General features: G+C 31.6%; 1 protein-coding gene and 1 long non-coding RNA gene across 7 annotated transcripts in view; both read right to left on the bottom strand.

Annotated features, from left to right (window-relative positions):
• The window catches only part of LOC105202540 (protein spaetzle 4), a 115,298-nt gene that overhangs the window by 53,607 nt on the left and 45,314 nt on the right, over window positions 1–16,377 (bottom strand). The window lies entirely within an intron of this gene.
• Window positions 5,901–7,276, bottom strand: LOC113005017. Its single transcript, XR_003269333.2, has 2 exons — window positions 6,436–7,276; window positions 5,901–6,004 (listed from the first exon to the last, which is right to left on the bottom strand). It is a non-coding gene; the product is annotated as an uncharacterized LOC113005017 (long non-coding RNA).

Genomic DNA, 16,377 nt, shown 5'->3' with positions numbered 1-16,377 from the left:
AATTTCTAGGATAGATGATTTAATGGATCGTTTCTCAGGAAAGTCTTGGTTCTCCACTTTGGATCTCAAGAGTGGTTCCTGGCAAATTAAAATTTGTCCTGAGGATTGAAAGACTGCTTTTTCGAAAAGGATTATGGCAATATATTTGTTTATGCATAAACAGTTTCTGATAAAACTGTTTATGAATGTCCTATGGGATTCTCTAAAAAAACACAAAAAATAATTATTTGTCCATCAAGTTCACGGAAAGTTATAAAAAATCGGGATTTATTATTGACTGCTGAAGTAGTTATATGAGTGTTTTTTAAGCTTTATATTATTAAAATAAAATTAATTGCGTATTTATGTGCACAAAAAGGTCAGTAGTAAATGTAGAAAATATGAGATTTTAATTTGCATAATATACAGGGTTTCCAAAAATTCCCAAATTTCTTAACTCTCTGTGGCACTTTTTGTAATATAATTTTGTGAAACATGTTATCCGAAGGTTTTTAAGGTTGTTAAGTACTAATCCGATGTAAAAAATATAAAATTTAAAATGGTGAATCCAATATAAGAGACAGCATTTTCAAAATCATTTAAATTCGCTTGAAACTTCTCAGATAACAATATGTCCGCACAGTGATAGCATGGTGCACGCACGCGTGCGGATTATCCGCGGTGATGTGACTGGATCCGACAGATGCGTCCTCAATTGACAGCGATATCACTCGCACGCGTGAGACCGCACGTGTGTGAGTGAAATGCACCCCTCATGCATGTGAGCGATATGAGCCTCACATGAGGTATATAAATGCGCATTTGTTTTATAAATATATAATTTAACAAATGGAAAAAATATCTAGTGGAAAAAATATACAAAATATAAAAGGATTAGGGAAGTTTGGGGAGTTGTGAGCCAGCATTCCAAATCGGCCATATTTGAAATTTTAACATGTTCCAACTACGGTAAAATGTTTCTTTCCGTACGATCTTACTTTTTGACTAGCACTCGTCGCGTTAACACAATCTAAGTGTCTATCCAAATTTTGATTTTTAATTTTCTTTAAAAAGTTTTTTTAACCATTTATATTTGTGATTTTAATTATTTTTTCGAGCTGATTGCAAAAATAAATATATTACAAAATTATTACTGGTGAAATACCTTTTCGATGCACAACATAAATTTTGCATGAACATTTGATGTGTTAATTACTATGCGGCTATTTTGATAAGCATTTGGAGATTTATGAGCCACCACTTTTGGGGAGTTGTGAGCCACTATATTTTTGCCATTTTTTCAACTTAAGTTGGTATCTTTCATTCGTCATTCGCAATATTCATATTTAATTAAATTGTTTCATGCAATTTTGTAGTGAATTTAGTAGTTTTCGTGATTTTGTCGTGTTTTAATTGTAGATATAGTCATAAGTATACAAGAGAATCTAGTAAGCCATCCCTATAACCATTTCTGCAACTGCAAAGATTGGTAACAGATTTTGGTCCGCATATGGTCCGCATACATTGATATTTCCGGTACTATTAGCAGATTTGTATCAAATATACTACAACCTTGTTAGCAGAGTATATGACAAATTGGCGTTGAAAAGCAAACAAATCTGTTGAAAGTTTTGATGATTATATTACAAATTTATAATAAATATTGAACAAGTTTGCTATTGCAAAAATGTTAGCAATTTTCACGCAAGAATGCAATATTATCCCTTTAACAAAATACACGACAGATTGGAAGTTGATAGCAGACAGATCTGTTGTATGTATGATTGACAAATTGATGGCAGATAGTAAGCAAGCTTGCTACGGAAATGTCAGTATTTATCACACAAGAATGCAACATCAGTTGAGTTCCGTAAAGCGCATAATGCGCATGACATAATCCTTGTTGATCACCAAAAGTTAAACAAGGATAAAATGTTACATTACGCACATCAAGCTCTCTTTACGAAATTCGACCATTAGGTATCTTTTTGTCAAAACAATTATGCAACTAATTTGTTTATAACAATTATAAAAACTATAACAATTAAGAAAGCGTCATATATGTTTCTTTAGTAATTTTTCCCGGTGAATCGATTGGTGCAATCAGTTTTCCTCTACAGTCATTTTTAACAATTTGTTTATAACAATTAATTGCAAAATTGAGTTTTGCAACGTGCTCTTTGCGTCAATAATGTTTTATTATGCTTCATACTACTTTTAATTGTTATTTTTTGACTGATCTGACCATGGGCAAGAAAAGATTTTAATTATTTATATAGTTTATATTAAAAATATCCAAGACTAAATAACCATAGAGTTAGTGATAGTGTTCGCGTGATATTCAAAACGCAAGTTTTTTTTGGTTCAATTTAGCTTTACTTCAAATATAACTTTTTATTAACAATATCACATGTGTACGATTAGCTCAGTGTCAGCATGTTAAGTTGTTATTCCAAAATCTTAGATTCGAATCCCGCCGGAGCCGACATGCGTTTTCAAAAATTTATAAAATAATGCGTAATTGTAATAAGTAAATTAAAATGTTATATGTGAAACAGTAGATACAGATTAAGCTATAAGAATAATAAAATCGATTTAAAAAAAAATAAATTTTTTTGTTGGTCTCGGAAACATCAGATTTGATCTGTATTTGGTGTCATTCTGTCAGCACGTTTGAAAACAGACTTGGTTTGTATTTGACATTATTTTGTCAACGCATTTGATAACAAATTTGGTTTGTGTTTGATGCCATTTTGTCATCACATTATTATTATCAAATTTGTTCTGGTATTGGTTTCAATTTGACTTCAGATATGTTGGTCAGATTTGGTTTATATTGAGCATCCTAATGCGGACACAGTAGGATACGGTTTTGGTACAAAATTCCGCTGGAATTTGGTGCCAATTTGATATCTTTTTGCGTACAAAATGTTTGCTGGGCAGCGATTAATATTAATACCATAGTGGCTGCTATCAAAGAAGTGACGATTGAGAAGAAAGCGGTGCAGTCCGTTGGTTAAGCATATAACATCGATAGGTATAAATTGACTCGCTACATTTCGAAACTGAGGCAAACGTAGATCCTTCAACTGCTTCAAATAAAAAATTGGATAATTTTGTTTCAAAAGAATTCTGCATCATCTGCAAAGATGCTATGCCGAAAAAATTGAACAAAAACAATTCTATACATTGCAATAAATGCGATCGAACTGTGCACTTGAAATGTGCCAATTTAAAAACCGGCTGTTATACCTATGTTAAGCACAAATCGGATTAATCAGATTATGTTGACAGATTTGGTTTGTGTTTGATGTCATTTTGTCATCACATTATTATTTTCAAATTTGTTCTGGTATTGGTTTCAATTTGACTTCAGATATGTTCGTCAGATTTGGTTTACATTGGGCATCTTAATGCGGACACAGTAGAATACGGTTTTAGTACAAAATTTTGCTGAAATTTGATGCCAATTTGATATCCTTTTGCGTACAAAATGTTTGCTAGGTAGTTATCTTTTGTGGTGTACTAGAAATATCAGCCTTTCAAGTGCGTAAAATATCAATTTTTGTAGTAGTTATCGTTCAAAAACAAAACCTGGCTTACAACTCCCCAAACTCCCCTACAATATTTGTCTAATACTTTAAAGGATTGTTTTGTATACATATTTGTTTGTATTTAGTGACTGATTATACATCTTTTATATATATATATATATACTTTTATATATATATATATATATATATATATATACACAGGGTGTCCGGGAATTAGGGAACCTACCGTTTTGAGAATATAAAGGAGATGAAAAGGGAAAAAAAAGTCTTATGTCTTATACCATTTTGCGATATTCGCTATAATTATTGATTTATAAAATAAAACGTCTAAGCCAATGTGCGGTGATGCTACGCCATCGCGCCTAGCTCGTAGGCAACGGCGCGCGGCGGTAAAGGTGACGCGTTATTGTCTGAATTGGCACGGCACAACAGCCTGAATTCGTCTCACCGCGTGTACATACACTGCAAAAATCAAATGTGTTATTTTAGCTGAAGCTTCTCCTTACACATTTGATAAATAACACATTTGAATTTTGCAGTGTATGTACACGCGGTGCGGCAGATTCAGACCGTCGCGCCGTGCAAATTCAAATAACGACGCGTTACCTGTCCCGCTCCGCGCCGTTGCCTACGAGCTAGGCGCGATGGCGCGGTGTCACCGCACTTTGGCTTAGACGTTTTATTTTATAACTTGATAGTTATTGCGAATATCGCAAAATGGTATAAGACTTTTTTGTCCCTTTCCATCTCCTCTATATTCTCAAAGCGGTAGGTTCCCTAGTTTCCGGACACTATGTATATATATACAGGGTGAGTCATTTTAATCTATGGACCCGAATATCTTCCAAATAACGGTATCTACAAAAAAATGGTTTGGATAAAAGTTGACCAGGATAGAGGGGGTTATTCAATTGTACCATTGGTTTTGACCTTGAGGTCAATTTTGAAGGTTATTTCAAGGTCACGATGGTTTTTTTAAATGGGACACCCTATTTTTGACTACTGATTTTGAAAGAGCGGAAAATTTTACATCAAACTTGTCTTATGAAAAAATTGTTTTTGCGACCTTGGAAAGGTAAAAAATGAAGGTAAAATGCCTGAAAAACGATCTGGTGTACTTTTTCTGAAATGACGTGGTTTTCTGGGTAACACAAATGTGCATAATGCTTAAACATTACTACTTGCAACTTTCGGCCGGATTCTTCGACGCACGCCTATTGCTCCCCTCCCGCCGCTTGCGCCTTAGTAACGGCGCCGCCGGACGGCGTAACGCATGGTCCTGAGACAATGTATCGCGCTCCTTAGTTACCCTGCTTAGAACTGTGGATAGTTTTCAAAATAGGTTGCAGTTATGCCTCGAAGCCAACGGAGGTAATTTTGAACAATTACTCCGTGGGTAATTCATTTAAATTACAGTGTCAGTGAGAGGCGAGGGGACTCACGATAATCAAGCACCCCGACGTGAGAGGCAAGGGGACTCACGATAATCAAGCACCCCGACGTGAGAGGCAAAGGGACTCACGATAATCAAGCACCCTAAAGGAAACAGAACTTACTACGTCCACGTCGTTGTTTCCGGGTAACGCTAAAAGTAAGATGAAAGTGCTTTCGACCTTGATATGACCTTGATATGACCTTCAAAAGGTCAGGTCAAAAAACTAAAAAATCCCTATGCTCATGTAAAAAGTGTCATTGTTTAAGAGCCCATTGTCAAGAAACAGGTTCTGCAGTCAAAAATAGGGTTTACTAATCAAAAAATGCGTTATGAGCCTCAAACAACCTTGAAAATTGACCTCAAGGTCAAGCTAGTCAAAGTGATTAACACTTTTACAATTCATTGACTTTGTTGTAAGCATTACATTTGTGTTACCCAGAAAACCACGTCATTTCAGAAAAAGTTCACCAGATCGTTTTTCAGGCATTTTACCTTCAGTTTTTACCTTTCCAAAGTCGCAAAAACAATTTTTTCATAAAACAAGTTTGATGTAAAATTTTCCGCTCTATCAAAATTCGCAGTCAAAAATAGGGTATCTCATTTAAAAAAACCATCGTGACCTTGAAATAACCTTCAAAATTGACCTCAAGGTCAAAACCAATGGTACAATGGAATGACCCCTTCTGTCCTGGTCAACTTTTATCTAAACCATTTTTTTGTAGATACCGTTATTTGGAAGATATTCGGGTCCATAGATTAAAATGACTCACCCTGTGTATATATATATATATATATATATATATATATATATATATATATATATATATATATATATTTATACAAATAGCAATATTATAATTTAAAATAATGTTGGATATAATTGTAATATTTTTCCATTAGAATATTATAGCATTAAATAAAACAAAACAATAAACATTTATACATATTTTATTATAGTAAATCAAGTTTACATAGTAGTTAAAGTGAATCGTAGAAGAACAGTAGTAGAAAAGTGAACCATGGATTCTCTGATTATCTAAAAAAAGAAAGGTGCATTCCGTTATTCACTCAGAATATTGAAAGTTTATAATATAAATAACGTGAACTGTAGATTTTCAGATCTCATTTAATTTCCGAATGCAGCCCTATAGTATTCATAACAAATAATATAGTGGCACATTATAACCTACCATTAACCTGTATAGCAAGCACGTACATGAGCACGTTCTGTTTCGCGTATAATGCGCATAATGCATTATTTATTCTTGTTTAATATTTAGTGAACAATAAAGATAAATAATACATGAAACTCATCATGGGTGAAATGCCGAAACGCAGCATATATATATATATATGCAGGTTAATGGTATTATAGGTTATGGAACATAGAACATATTAACAAAGAACATGCAGGAATCAGAGTGGATACTATACTAATACATCATATTTATTAGAAAATATACTTACAAATAAACTTCTCGTTCGTTCTTCTAAAATATACATATAATCTGATCTGCACTCGCAATTAATTGCACACGGCACACGTGGGCACATGAATGAACAACATATATGTGATGGCGTATCCAAACGACTTTCATGGAAAGATAACCGAGCGCAGTAGCTCTTTGCTGTGACTAATGGAATACATGCATATACACACAAATATACGATATATATGTCTATGTGTGTTCGTGTGCGTGTGCATGTGCGTGTGCGTGTGCGTGTGCGTGTGCGTATGCGTGTGCGTATGCGTATGCGTGTGCGTATGCATATGCGTGTGCGTGTGCGTACAGGCGTTATATGTAGGCGCCACCACGACCAATTCACCAGCTCACACTTCAATGAGAATCTTAATTAGAAGTTGTTTGTTGTAACCTTGAGACGAATACTTATTCTCATTTTTTTCAAATGTGATGTATGTGTGGAACAGTGTTCCACATAAAATTTTACATTTTTACAACATGCCGTCAATATGCTATTAAACGCGGACAGCAAACTGATGGCAACAGTTGCTATCATGTTGCTATCATACGTATGTTTATTACCTTATTAAAACTTATAAAAGTCGTATAAGGAAAACCCCATTCCGTATATGCAATGCCTGTTTCAAAAAACATATTCAAAATTATAGACATTTATTCTATAGTGTTCTAAAGTAAATTTGCGGCAGGGATGAAACATTCTGCTGACATCGTCAAAATGTCTCTGAGATATTCACCAAAATATTTCAAATTTTAAATGTAATATTCTAGCAATATTCTGTAAACATTCTGTGCTATGTGGGTATATGTGTGTGTGTGTGTGTGTGTGTGTGTGTGCGCGTGTGTACGTGCGCGTGTGTGTGCGCGCGCGTGTGTGTGCGTGTGTACATGCGCGTGTGTGTTTGTGCGCGTGTGCGTGTGCGTTGCGTGTGCGTGAGCGTATGCGTGTACGTGTGCATGTGCGTTGCGTATGCGTATGCGTGTGCGCGCGCGCGTGCGTGTGTATGCGTGCGTGCGTGCGTGTTTGTGCGCGCGAGTGCGTGTGAGCGTGTGGATAAGCGTGTGCGCGTGTGTATGCGTATACGTGTGCGTGCGCGCGCGCGCGCATGTGTGTGTGTAATAATATAATTTCCCATCACGCGTGATTGCACAGTGATATCATCTGCGCTCACACTTGTGTCCCCGTCACGTTGTGAAAGCGATATGATGGCGTCCTTGCAAGCATGATGTGATAACCCCGCGTGAAGGCAATATGAGCCTTCACCAATTGTTATCTGGGTTGTTACTCGAGAGTTTTGGAGATTGTTGTTTAGAAATCCAATGTCAAAAATACAAAATTAAAATAGTAAATTTAATATGGCGGATGATATTTTCAAAATCAACCGAATTTGCTTGAAACATAGAAAATTACGTATGTCATATTGATCTGCCATATTACATTTGGCATTTCAAATTTTGTATTTTTGACATCGGATTAGTAACATAAACATACAAGTTGGCAATTTAGTGTAGTTAGAAATCTGTGTTGATTACTAATCATAGACATATAAGATAAACCCGGCATTAACATATATACATATGAAGTTGACAGAACGGAGCGAAAGGCAAAATGCAGGGAAGTTTTTCTTTGTCTGATTCTCTAGTTAGTTGTCTTTTATTTCTAAGAATTTCTGTCAATGTTACGCGTCCATCATTAACAGAAAAGGACAGCATTTCCCGTATTTTGCCTCTCACTCCGTTCTGTTAACCTCATTTTTAGACGTATCGGAATGGATGAATGCTGGATTTATCTTATATGTCTATGATTAATAATCAACACAGATTTCTAACTACACTAGATCGCTAACTTAGGTAGTGGAGAGTAAAGTAACCAATGAATATTATCCGTATTGCAAATAGCTAAACTTCCGGTTGTTCAATTTATATGTTTCGTATATTTCTGTCATCGTGTTATATTGTGTGTATTAAGAAACGTAAACTATGATGTTTTAACAAATTTAAAAAATCGAGGTGGTCTATTTCTTGTATCAAATTCCGTATATAAAATTGTAAAAGCAACGGAACATGAGTTTACCTTCCATGGACTTATGCCAAACAAAATGCCAAATAAACAACTCTTTCAGAACATTATTTATAAAATAAAAAATCAGTTTACATTAAATTACACAATTTTTCCAAATAGTGATAAGTGTACGAGTATACAAGTTGAAAACATTATAGAGCCGCCTCACAGAATAAGACTGATAGTAGACTATAGCTGAAAAATATCTGAACATAAAATGTTCTTCATATCAAAAATTATACATATACTAAAGAAATAGCTAATCCTGTTAGTAAAAGCATAAGTTGAATAAACAGGTGCTATTGAATCACATATAGCTTAACTGTATAAAAATTTCAAACAGTGTTAAAGTTATTATCTTATTCTTTCTTATTGACAGAAATTCTATTATATTATGTTGAAATTAGTTTCTTACATATTTTAAAATATAAAGAATTATGTTCAATATAAAAATTAGTTCTATATTGAACATAATTTCTTATGTTTCAAATAAAAGTTTCTTATATTATTTAATGTAATAAAATGTAATTTTAGTGTTGACTTTAAAATTAACTTAAGAATTTTTATGTTTATGTTTTCAATTTTTAATTAAAAGTTATTATTACGTTTTACATATTTTACATCAAATTATATATATTATTTCTAACTGCTATAAGATAAAAAAATTGTATTATTATAGTTATTAATATATTATAGATATTATTGTGAACATATTTACAGATTTTATAATTTCAATAAATATTTTTTATCATTATTTGAATCTGGTTATTTTCTCTTTAAATAACCTGTTCCCACAAATATTTGTGGGAATATATATAATTTGGGCACTTTTAAATTTAAATATTTACGTGTATATTGTTTTACGTTATTATGGAAATAAATCTATACATGTAGTTCGAAATCTGTGGAATAAATATTTAATTCATTTAAAAGTTGGCGCGAGTGTCCGTGTCACAAATGGTGGCATATCCTATCCATGCTTCAATTTTGCTACACCCCCACTATCTAAGTTAGCGATCTAGTGTAGTTAAAAATCTGTAGTAATCAAAGACTTTAAAAATACCTGAATAACAAGTTTCAAGCAAATTCAGTTAATTCTAATACTTTTTTCCACCATATTGGATCCATTATTTCGAATTTTTGACATTAGATTCGTAATTAGCGATCTTGAAAACCGCCAGATAGTAATTTTGAAGTATAGATTAATATGCAAAGTTTTATGCAAACAAATTTAATCTTTAAAAACGACAATTTTTCGATCTATAGAAAAGAAGAGCGCAATATGGGATCCATTTTCATTTTATTGAAAAACTTTGTTTATAATTAATATTTTCTATTGAAACTTGAACGATTATGTTTGTCAAAGTGTTGTTTGACAGATTCTAGACTCAAATTAATAAAATATTTATTATTTATTATTTATTATTTAGGACGTGATTTATAAAAATTTAATGCACTGGATAATTGGTGGAAGAAAAAAAGTGGTTGTAATATGGCTATCCATAAAAATAATTTAAAAAAATTAGTTTAGTTTAAAAAAAACACAATACCTTGTTACAAAATGGTATATTTTTAATTTTCTTGATTTTGAGTTTTTCTGCGTTAAAAAATTTTAGAAATACCATGAGAAATTTCATTAAATATATCATTTTATCCCTGTTTGATAACAAGTAAAATGATATCTCTAATGTTTTTGAACACCGCCCTTTAGAATGACATTCGAGTTATCAATAAATTTTTCGATATAAAAATTTCGCTTAAAAAATCTTATTAATAGAATTCCATGTTATTGCTTTAACTTTATATAACTCAAAATGTGTACGGCCAAATAAAAAGTTAAATATCAAAAGTTAATATAAAAAAAATGTTCGAGTATATATACGTTTGTGTGATAATACACTCAAGTTTAAGAATGATGAGGAAATGTGTAATTAAAGCTTAAAAGTGTACCTTGAAAAAGTTTAGAAGTGCTTAAAAGTAAAAATGCCTTATAACAATTGTCAGTTATAAGGCATTTTTTATGTATTGGCATCTTAGCATCACTGAAAAACGACGAGCTACTAAACAAATAACTCCATAAGCAATTGTTAGAATAGATCAACGAAGGCAATAGGGATAACCTTGTTGATAGTAGCAATATCCTCTTCTCCTTTATATTTATTAATAACAAATTATTTATTTGAAATATGATACTAAAATTTAATTTATTAGTTAAAGGAAACCTTTAACAATCCAGCAATACCAAACATGCTAAAAAAATGCTTGAAACAATTTATTTATTGATAAAATAAAAACTGAAATGATAAATGTAGCTTTCAGAGTTATACTGTAACACAAGTAAAGATTAAATAATACTACCCTATGAAAGTAGACAATTTTATTGCCGATGTAATAAGATTACTTGATTTTCATAGATTTTTTGGTGCTGAACACGAATCTGTTGTTGAAATTTAGCTTATTACGGTACAATTTTTAGAAAAATGATATCAAAGAAATAGAAAACTACAATTTTGAAGGTTTTTGCGGTATTATAGCACCCGCAGCAAAATGTTTTTCTAAATTTTGTTTACCTTACGTGAACATTATAATTCTTTTTGTTCTGCTTAATACCATTATTTTTGTGATAGCCAAATTTTATTAATGTTTCCATAGTTAGTATTCAAAAATACGTCCGAAATAACTATTTGTACTCATTGGAAAGACATTGTACCGAACAATCATATTGGTGATACGCGCACAATAAATATTTCTTCTTCCAACTATATCTAGAAAACGAAAAAAAACTAAATAAAATAAAATGAATTTTAAAGCTAAAAATTTATACCTTTACGTAGCATAAACAAAATTAGAAAAACATTTTGTTGCGAGTGCTACTCATGAAAACCTTCAAGATCGTAATTTTTTATCTCTTTGATATTATTTTTCTCAAAATTGTAACGTGATAGTCAAATTCCGACAACAAATTCGTATTTAGCACGCAAAAATCATGTAGTTTCATTACATCCGCAATAAAGTTGTCTATTTTTGCAGGCTAGTATTATTTAAGAAATCCAAGAATTATTGAACACCTTGTATATTATGAAAATCAAAATCTGATACTTTCTACACTTACTATTCACCTTTTTGAGCACATAAATGTGCAATTAATTTTATTTTAATAGTATAAAGCTTAAAAGCACTCATATGACAACTTCAGCATTTATTCAATAATAAATCTCGATTTTTTATAATTTTCTCTGGATCTGATATGGACCTGATGAATAAATAATTATTTTTTTCTCCTTTAGAGGAACCCATAAATAGTTTCTAATGAATAACTTTTAGGTTTTGGTTCTAGACCAAAAATGGCCTCCGTAACTATCTCTGCAATTCCTCTTTTTTTCTTATTTATTTTATGATTGCACTAAAAATTGGCTATTACTTTCTTCTCAATTTCTTTGCAGATAGGTCTTACAAAAAAAATATCGAGAAATTTCTCAACAATAGTCTCTACAAATTCTTCGAAAACTTGTCGGTTTCTCTATAGTTTTGTCTTTAATTTCTTTTCGATTTTTCTACAAATAGATTTTACAGAAAGAATGCGTAGAAATGTCTCTTCCAATTTCTCTATAATATTACTTGCAAATTTGTCAGTATTTTCTCCGTAATTTGGTTTGCAACTTCTCATAAATTTCTTTGCTAATATGATGATCTATAGATAACATTTCTCTGATATTTTTTTACAAATCACTTTTGCAAATAAATAACATAGAAAAATATTTTTGCCTGAGCACAAACGTTTATTTCGTAAAAGATATTTGTACTCATTTATTGATAATATGGATATTCCGTCAATGAACGCTAGTGCAAATGAAAAAGAGCAACAAGGTTTCTTTTGTAACGATACTATAGGTGCTGGAAATATTTAATCGTCATTTTCTCAAGAATGCCTAAATATTGCAACTTACTGCTTTACTGTAGTAAATTTTTGAGTGAATACTACATGCCCAGAAAATTTTACTAAAATTAGTGCTATACTGCTGGCAGGTTTCCCTCATTAATAATGGTAATACAAAATTAATCAATAGTTTTTTGCCAATACTTAGTATTGGTGAATACCCATTGTTAGCTCTAGTATTGGTGATCAGTACTGGCATTGAGAAATGCTTGGCACTAGTATTGATAAGTATAATAAAAATACTAAAATACCCAAGTAAAAATTTTTATATATAATTATATATGACCATATAAATCATCATATATGATCATGTACGAAATTTGTTTCTATATGACCATGTGAAAATATATGAACATATATAAACATATATGATGTAAAAAATTTATTTATAAATATTTACTTTAATATTGTCAAAAATAGTTTTCTTAATGTTAAATCTTAAATAAAATAAAAATGTTACTTAAAGTAAACAAAAAATTGGGAATCATTCTCAAGAATTTTTTTTTCGGAAATTTTCAAGCGGCTACCCAAGTCGTAACCTCGCTCAACGTTGCTTGATCTGTAAGACCGCTGCGAACTGATGTCTGGTGATGATCTGTGAACACTTTATGTTAACACATCTATATCGAATCAATATATGTTATTGAAAAGATGAAACATATAATTAAAGCATATTATTTATATAAACATATACAAAATTATACTTTTTACGATTACGATTTAAATGGGTAAAATTTGAAATTGAAAATTTCCGGAAAAAATTCTTGAGAAAGATTAACAATTTTTTATACTTTAAAAAATATTTTTATTTTATTTAATGTTAAGAAAACGGTTTTTTTACAATATTAAAATAAATATTTATAAATAAATATTTTTTTCGTAAAATAGTCAAATCAACGAAAGCAACACGTCGCGAGCAAGCTTAGAAAATTTTGTAAATAAGATGAAAACTTTTAAAATGTCTAAATGTAAACGTACTTTATATTTGCGACAAAAAACGCATTATGCTTGCGCGGCAATAACGCGCTTTCCGATTGATATCCAAATCCGAATATCTTATGGACGTCCAAAAATTGACCATTAATAGACGTCTATTTCATGTCCATGGACGTGCAGACATAAAATAAACTTAAAACGGATGTTTATAGGATGTCCTGTGCTATCTGGGATATGATTATATATGGTAAATGTAATCAGATATGATTGACCTATCTAACTATAAACTCATATATGCTCATACATATTTATATAAAAATCATATATGATTAAGTAGTTTCATATTTAAAACCTACTATTATACATAATCATATAAGATTGAATATGGAGTCATATATTTACATATATGGGCAAATATTACTTCATATCAAATTATGCTTGACAATATACATAATAAGATATAATCATATATAAATTATATATAATCATATATATTTATATATATTTATATATAATTATACATGAAAAATTTTTACTCGGCTATCCACGAAACTCATCCTTATTAATTGGATATACTGAATTATTAGGGAACGATTGTATATATTCTATATACGAGGTATGATTAAAAAGTAAGGTGACTTTTTGAATTTCGCGCGCTCTGTACACTCTAATTTCAAAATTTTTTTTTGTGTTGGTACACTCGTCATGATCATATGTTCACAGTTTTGACTATATAGCATGTGTTGTTTTTATGTGAGAGGCATAAAGGTTAGACACGTGTTTGCGTGCTCGGCGATTTTTTGCTGTTGAAAATAATGGAGCAGAGAGTTTGTATTAATTTTTGTGTAAAAAATGGTATTAAGTGTTCAAAAACTCTTGAAATGTTGACAGTGGCGTACGCTGAGTCAACTTTGAGCAAAAAAAATGTTTATAAATGGTATAAGTTATTCCAAGAGAGCCGAGAAAATGTTAACGATGAACCTCGCTACTGGACACCCCAGTACGTCAAAAACCGACGAAAATGTTCAGGAAGTGAAAGAAATTGTGTTGAAAAATCGTCGAATCACGATTAGAGAAATAGCTGATGATCTTAACATATCGTTTGACTCATGCCAATCAATTTTAACGGATGTTTTGGGTATGACACATGTGTCAGCGAAATTCGTTCCAAAAGTGCTTAATTTTGATCAGAAGCAGCGTCGCATGAACATCGCCCAAGACATGTTGAACGACGTCAATGATGATCCTGATCTGCTCAAAAGGGTTATAACTGGTGACGAAACATGGGTATATGGTTATGACGTCGAAACCAAAGCCCAATCATCCCAGTGGAAGAGCCCAGGAGAGCCAAGACCGAAAAAGGCACGCCAAGTTCGTTCGAATGTGAAGGTTTTGCTCACAGTTTTCTTTGATTACCATGGCGTTATGCATCAAAAATTTCTACCACAAGGTCGTACGGTAAACAAGGAGTATTACCTTGAGGTTATGCGGCGTTTGCGTGAATCAATAAGAAAAAAACGTCCGGAAGTGTGAAAAGAAAATTCATGGATTCTGCACCATGATAATGCACCTGCGCACACGTCGTTACTAGTAGGTACTTTTTTGGCCAAAAACAATACTATCATCATGCCTCAGCCACCGTATTCACCAAACTTGGCCCCCTGCGACTTTTTCCTCTTCCCAAAATTGAAAAGGCCTATGAAAGGACGAAGATTTGCGACGATTGAGGTGATTAAGGCTGCATCGCTGGAGGAGTTCAAGGCAATACCCAAAAGTGCATTTCAGAAATGTTTTGACGACTGGAAAAAGCGCTGGCACAAATGCATTGTATCAGAGGGGGATTATTTTGAAGAGGATAACATAATTTTGGATGAATAAATGAATATTTTTTTATAAAAATGAAAAATCACTTTACTTTTTGATCACACCTCGTACAACACATTATAGACAAAATAAAATATGCTTGAGATAGTTATTATATTTTTCTATTTGATATGAAATTAAATTTGGATCGCTTTAATCTAAATTAAATTCAGTATAAAACAGAAAAATGCCCACTCTGAATAAAATGTTTTGTCTACAACTTCATTTACATTAATTTTTTCAAAATCTTCTAAGGAGGCTTCGATGTTATGAAAATAATAAACAATTTGTTTGTTTATAACAATTGTAACAATTATTCTCACAAATAAAATTTTTTTTATTAAATTGTATACTCTTAGCTATAAATTAAAATTTTTTCATTTCTGTACGATAAATCAAACCGGATTTTACAACTTAAGCAAAGTACAAACTTTTCTGCATTTATTTATTATAATGAAATACTTGATTTTATAAAAAATACGAGCAAAATCACAATTTTGTCCAATTTTATAAATAATTAGTCACATTATATTTCTACTGTTTTTAATACATAAGTATTGATGCCTACATTATGAGTATTAAAAATATCATTTGTAATATTTATAAACGTAAAAATCGTAATAATAAGAAGGAATACCAGCACTCATTGGTTATTACTGAACATAAAATAACCAAGAGCCACAAATTTACTGTGATAACATTTTATTTCTTGACAGAAAACGTTTTTTAGGGAAACGCTTGATTTCAGAAATGTTACATATAAAGTGCCAAACCAGTGGTCTTAATATAGACAGCCAGGAATATTTACATCATGGCTATACTTGTATCCTTAAGAGATTTTAATTTTTGACGTAATATTTAAAATTTTGTTTCCACCGCTCGATCCCATCATCTAAACTGCCCATTAATTAAAATTGAAGATTATTATTAGAGGAGAAGAGGGTAATATGGCACCCATTTTCATTTTATTAAACCATTTTGTTTATAATTAATATTTTCTATTGAAACTTGAACGATTACATTCGTCAAAATGTTGTTTGACAGATTCTAGGCTCAAAGTAATAAGATATTTATTATTTAGGATGTGATTTATAAAAATCTAATGCTCTGCATAATCGGTGGCAGAAAAA

The sequence above is a fragment of the Solenopsis invicta genome, chromosome 4 (genome assembly GCF_016802725.1).
Source record: "Solenopsis invicta isolate M01_SB chromosome 4, UNIL_Sinv_3.0, whole genome shotgun sequence".
Taxonomy (NCBI): Eukaryota; Metazoa; Arthropoda; class Insecta; order Hymenoptera; family Formicidae; genus Solenopsis; species Solenopsis invicta.
The sequence above is the reverse complement of the archived record's forward strand: the minus strand, read 5'-3'. Positions and strand labels throughout refer to the sequence as shown.